The sequence below is a fragment of the Gobio gobio genome, assembly GCF_949357685.1.
Source record: "Gobio gobio genome assembly, chromosome: 5".
Classification (NCBI taxonomy): domain Eukaryota; kingdom Metazoa; phylum Chordata; class Actinopteri; order Cypriniformes; family Gobionidae; genus Gobio; species Gobio gobio.
Genome location: NC_137101.1, coordinates 60494071 through 60500070, shown reverse-complemented (window position 1 = coordinate 60500070; position 6000 = coordinate 60494071).

Sequence of the window (6000 nt, the reverse complement as noted above, 5' to 3'; positions counted from 1 at the left end):
GCCCTGGCCCGGTTCAAGAAACCGCTTCGGGGCAAGCACGTACTGGTCCATTCGGACAGCACTGCGGCCGTTGCGTACATCAACCGCCAGGGTGGTCTACGCTCCCGTTGCATGCTCCGGCTCGCCCGCCATCTCCTCCTGTGGAGTCATAAGTTTGTGAGGTCACTTCGTGCCATTCACATCCCAGGTGGGCTGAACCAGACAGCCGACGAGCTCTCTCGCCAGTCGACACCTCCGGGCGTATGGCGACTCCACCCCCAGAGCGTCCAGCTGATATGGGACCACTTCGGAGTTGCACAGGTAGACCTGTTCGCTTCTCCGGACTCGACCCATTGCCAGTGGTACTACTCCCTGACCGGAGGTACCTTAGGCACAGATGCACTGGCGCACAGCTGGCCCCGGGACCTACGCAAATATGCGTTTCCCCCAGTGAGCCTTCTCGCACAGACTCTGTGCAAGGTCAGAAAGAGAGCCTCTACGAGGCGCCTCTACTCTCTGAAGTGGAACCTGTTCGTCGAGTGGTGCTCTTCCCGCGGGGAAGACCCCCGAAAGTGTTCGATTAACGTTGTGCTTTCCTTCCTGCAGGATGGGCTGGAGCGAAGGCTGTCTCCCTCCACCCTCAAAGTATACGTCGCAGCAATAACGGCGTATCACGATGCAGTAGACGGTAAATCCTTAGGTAAGCACGACTTAATCGTCAGGTTCCTCAGAGACTAAATCCTCCTTGTTCTACCTCGATACCCTCTTGGGACTTAGCCCTGGTGCTCAGAGCACTTCAGGGTCCCCCATTTGAACCTTTGCAGTCTGTTGAGCTAAAAATCCTGTCCATGAAGACAGTTCTCCTGATTGCATTGGCTTCAATCAAGAGGGTAGGGGACCTGCATGCACTCTCGGTCGACGAATCGTGCCTAGAATTCGGGCCGGCCAACTCTCACGTTGTCCTGAGACCCCGGCTGACAGATATATGTAGAGATTTTATAGCCTCCGTGTAGAGCCGGTATCTTCCCGCATTCTCGCCCCCAGTGGCCAGCAGCGCTAAGTTCCCGTTCTAGTGTCGGCTTGCATACGCCACTCCCGCCCTCTGGGCCGGATACGTGTGTCTATTCTGCTCCAGTCGTGTTCCCCGGAAATCGGCTAACCCTGTGAGTTCCTCCGTCACCCCTTCGGTGTCAGACGTGGCGGCCGTCTGATGCCAGGCCTGCACCCGTATGCTTGTGGAACGTGTGTGTAGGCTGGGTTCCATATGTTGCGGTCCCCTCACGGCTACCCCATATGTGTATTTTCCACGGTACCAGCTACCCTACCCGGCTAGCCCCGTGTCTTTCCCTCGACAGAGCTTCCTCTGTCGTCTCTGGGTGTGTTCTTCCCCCCCTGGAACCAGGTTGGGTCCACTCCAGAGACTGCCATTTGTTGCACTACCCTGTTAGGTTAGTCCTTATGTGTATTCCACCTCTCCTTCCATTGAAGGATGTGGCTCCGCAGCGTACCATCTCCCGAGACGGGCACGCTTTCCCAGCGTTATCCAATAGTCACACTGAGTGGGTCTTGCAGGAACAGCAGTGACTGTCCTTCCCTGCCCGGAGCCCTGACTCCCACTCTAACATAGGAGTGGTCCAGCGAGCTCAGGCAGGACGCTGGAAGGGTCAGCATCCTGGCGTGTTGGTAGGGATCCCAATTCGTCGGTCAGTTCCGACGTACGTCGAACATGAATGACTGAAAGGGAACATCTCGGTTACGTATGTAACCCTCGTTCCCTGAAGGAGGGAACGGAGACGTACGTCCCATCGCCAGGTGCTGTGCTTCAGCTGAAGGCCCGAGCCACTTATCTCGGCTACTCAGTTGAAAACGGTATGCGGCACTTCCACTTCCTTATTTATACCCGCGACGCGGGGCGGTGCGTGTAATGCGTGATCGCATGCCAATGTTCATTGGCTCGTTTTTAATTACTTGAAGTAGTTCGGTCTCTGAAAACAGATCCCAATTCGTCGGCCAGTTCCGACGTACGTCTCCATTCCCTCCTTCAGGGAACGAGGGTTACATACGTAACCAAGACGTTTTTTTGAAAACATCATTTCTGGCTTAGATAGAGCTTAGATAGATTAGGATAGAGTTAAAAGGATAATGTCTGGTGTTTATTGGAAAACTAATTTAATCTCTAGCCAAGTCTTACGCTGTGCTAGAATGAGAAGTTAAAAGTTTATGAAAATGCAGTACCAGTCCTGAATTCCTAAGAGTCTCTCTCTCTTTCAAAACCAGCTCAAAGCTGATATCTGAGCCTGTGTCATAGATGATAAGATAGTGATAAGTAAAAGCACAGGGCATCACTTGAAAATAATAAGACATGTTTTAGGTAAAACAAAGTGGTTAAAGAGGTATAAGATATTTTTACACACAGACCTTAAATGAGAGATTTTGTTGATTAAAGGGTTAGTTCACCCAAAAATGAAAATTCTGTCATTAATTACTCACCCTCATGTCGTTCGACACCCGTAAGACCTTCGGAACACAAATGAAGATATTTTAGTTGAAAGCTGATGGCTGAGAAAGGCTTCAGATAGGCCTCCATTGGCATTCAGTACATTTACTCTCCCAAGACCCATAAAAGGCACTTAAAACGTCGTTACAAAGTCCATCTCACCACAGTGACTCTACAATAATTTTACGATGCGACGACAATAGTTTTTGTCCGCAAATAAAAATCAAAATAACACCTTTATCCAACTTGTTATGGTCTTGCGTGTGTGCCTCCACGACGCTTGCGCGAGAATATGACGCAGATCCGGTGTTCGGACAGATGACCCAGAAGCGATTTGTTTACGAGCAGAGGAAGACGCGCGTATCTAAGCTGTTGGATTCTACATTGATCGTGCTTTAGGTCTCGGCGTAGTGCTCAAAATCGGGCTAAAGTGCGCATTTCATGGATTCCCGAACGCTGGCGCTACGTCATATTCTCGCGCATGCATCGTGGAGGCACACACGGAAGACCATAACAAGTAGGAGAAAGGTGTTATTTAGATTTTTTTTGCGCACAAAAACTATTGTCATCGTAAGATTATTGTAGAGCCACTGTGGTGAGATGGACTTTGTAACGACGTTTTAAGTGCCTTTTATGGGTCTTGGGAGAGTAAATGTACTGAATGCCAATGGAGGCCTATCTGAAGCCTTTCTCAGCCATCAGCTTTCAACAAAAATATCTTCATTTGTGTTCCGAATATGAACTAAGTGTCGAACGACACTTAGGTCTTATGGGTGTCGAACGACATGAGGGTGAGTATTTAATGACAGAATTTTCATTTTTGGGTGAACTAACCCTTTAATGTATTATATGACCAGTAACTTCAGTGTCTGATCTTAACCTCCAACATGTACAGAAAATAGCGTTGTTTATAGAGATAGTCAAACACTAAACTGAAAGGACAGTTGTTACGGCCGAGTGTAATCCAAGCACTGTATGATGGATTTTAGTGATTAAGTTGTTATAATTAACCTGTCTCCATGTAAGCAGACTAGATGGGTCTGGTGACTCTTGAATGCACTTTCCAGAAGGCTCTAGAAAATATCTGATCCTGTTGAGGGTCAAAGATCTCAAGTGATGACCAGTAGGCACGAGGTGGTTTTCCCAAAGACGGGTAAGATTCTCTATGGCCTGACAGACCCCCCCAAAAGGAGGAGGCCAGCAGCATCACTGGGTGTTAGGGGGGGAAGCGGTGTTTCGTAGGGTCCGATAGTCCAGACTGGATACAGCACCTGACCTAATGATGGCCCCTCTATACCGCTCACCAATAAACGCATACATTGAATGCCATAGGAACAATATGAAGCAAAAGAGCTATGATGGGAAGGGGCATTCAAGAGCCAGCTGAGACCATGCTGTGATTTTCAACAACTTTGTGGAGAACAGAACAAAATGTATTAATTTGTATCAGGAAAACTGCGTGATCAGGAACTAATGTTATTATGAGTTTACTTCAGCAAGCATAGGATAATTCAGAGACATGGTGGCGCCTAAAGATGAGGACCGCTTTTGAAGTTATAGAGGTTTGGATGACAGGTATTTAAACTAAAGATAATTTACATTTATTCACAGTTTAATTTATTTGATTATAATAGTTCCAATTTGAAAGTTAAACATGTAGATTTCTAAACTTTGTGAAGGATTAAAGGTTAATGAATATAATATTATAGTTTATCTGAGTTAAAGTCTTATGAGGCTGTTGGAAAGATTATTTGGGTAAGAGAGAGAGAGAGAGAGAGAGAGAGAGAGAGAGAGAGAGAGAGAGAGAGAGAGAGAGAGAGAGAGAGAGAGAGAGAGAGAGAGAGAGAGAGAGGCGTTTGTGGAGGCAGGGATGGTACAGTGTCTGTTATCGCCCTGCTAAAGCTGAAACAAAACAAAGAAATTATATCAGAACCAAAACAATCCAGCTGACTTTTGTAGAGACAAATTAATAATGAGCAGACGTAAAAGCTGAGTTTAAATAAAAATTTGAGTTAACACTAAAAGCACATTTTGAGAATGAGCAATTCATGTGTGTGTCAAGTCAACTTTCAAGTCAACTTTATTTATATAGCGCTTTTCACAAAGTAGATTGTTTCAAAGCAGCTTTACAGTGTTAAACAGGAAAATAATGCAGCATAATTTTATTCAGCCGCATAGCCATTCCGGAAAAAACGCTCATGTCATCAGCCCATCTCAACCATCACACAGCGACAGTGTGGGCTTTAGATCAATAATTCGATCAGTAATTTAGTTTAAATGGTTTATTTAGTTTATTATTTAGATTTTATTTCGATGTTTATTTGAAAAATTTAGTGTCCCCAACTGAGCACGCCAAGCCAGAGGCAACAGTGGCAAGGAAACCAAAACCCCATCAGGTGACCTAATGGAGAAAAATAAACCTTGGGAGAAACCAGGCTCAGTCGGGGTGCCAGTTCTCCTCTGGCCAATTAACAAACAGCGTATGATTATTATTATTATTCTGGCAGCTTTACAGCTCAGAGGTCATAATAGATCAGAATATTCGAGGGACCGGGGGCAACATGCTGGAGACGGGTTTATTGAGGATGATGTTGATTAAATAATTATTAAAGTGCAATATTCGAATGATCGGAGGCAACACGCCGGAGACGGGTTTATTGAGGATGACATATCGATTTAAGTATTATTTAATTGTAATATTCGAACAATCTCAGTCAACACGCCGGAGACGGGTTTATTGAGATGCCGTGTCGATGAGGCAGTTGCAGGGGGCGTCTAATCACGGTCTCTGCAGACACTTCGGGGTCCTGTGTTGGTCTTCTCTGTGCAGGTCCACCATCTGAACTGGATACGGCCCGGATCCGGCTGACTGCAGTAAACCTCGGGATAAAACAGAGACTATCATTAGCGTAGATGCCATTCATCTGATGATGTAACGAGTACATCAGGTGTTATGGGAAGTGTTCCCGGTTCCGGCTGACCTAGTTAATGCAGCCTAACAATCATTTCATTGAAAAAGTGTTTTATGTGTATGCCACAGTAAAGAGATGTGTTTTTAGTCTAGATTTAAACTGACAGAGTGTGTCTGCTTCCTGAACAATGTTAGGAAGACTGTTCCAGAGTTTTGGAGCTAAATAGGAAAAGGATCGACCGCCTGCAGTTGATTTGGATATTCTCGGTATTATCAACTGGCCAGAATTTTGAGACCGCAGTAGACGTGATGGAGTATAATATGTTAAGAGCTCGCTCAAGTATTGGGGAGCTAAACCATTTAGTGCTTTGTAAGTAATAAGTAAGATTTTAAAATGTATGCGATGTATGTAATGTATGTTTAATAGGCAGCCAGTGCAGTGTTGACAGAACTGGGCTAATATGGTCATACTTCCTGGTTCTAGTAAGAACTCGAGCTGCTGCGTTTTGGACCAGCTGGAGTTTATTTATTAAGCGAGCAGGGCAACCATCCAGTAGAGCATTACAATAATCTAGCCTTGAGGTCATGAACGCATGAACTAACTGTTCAGCAT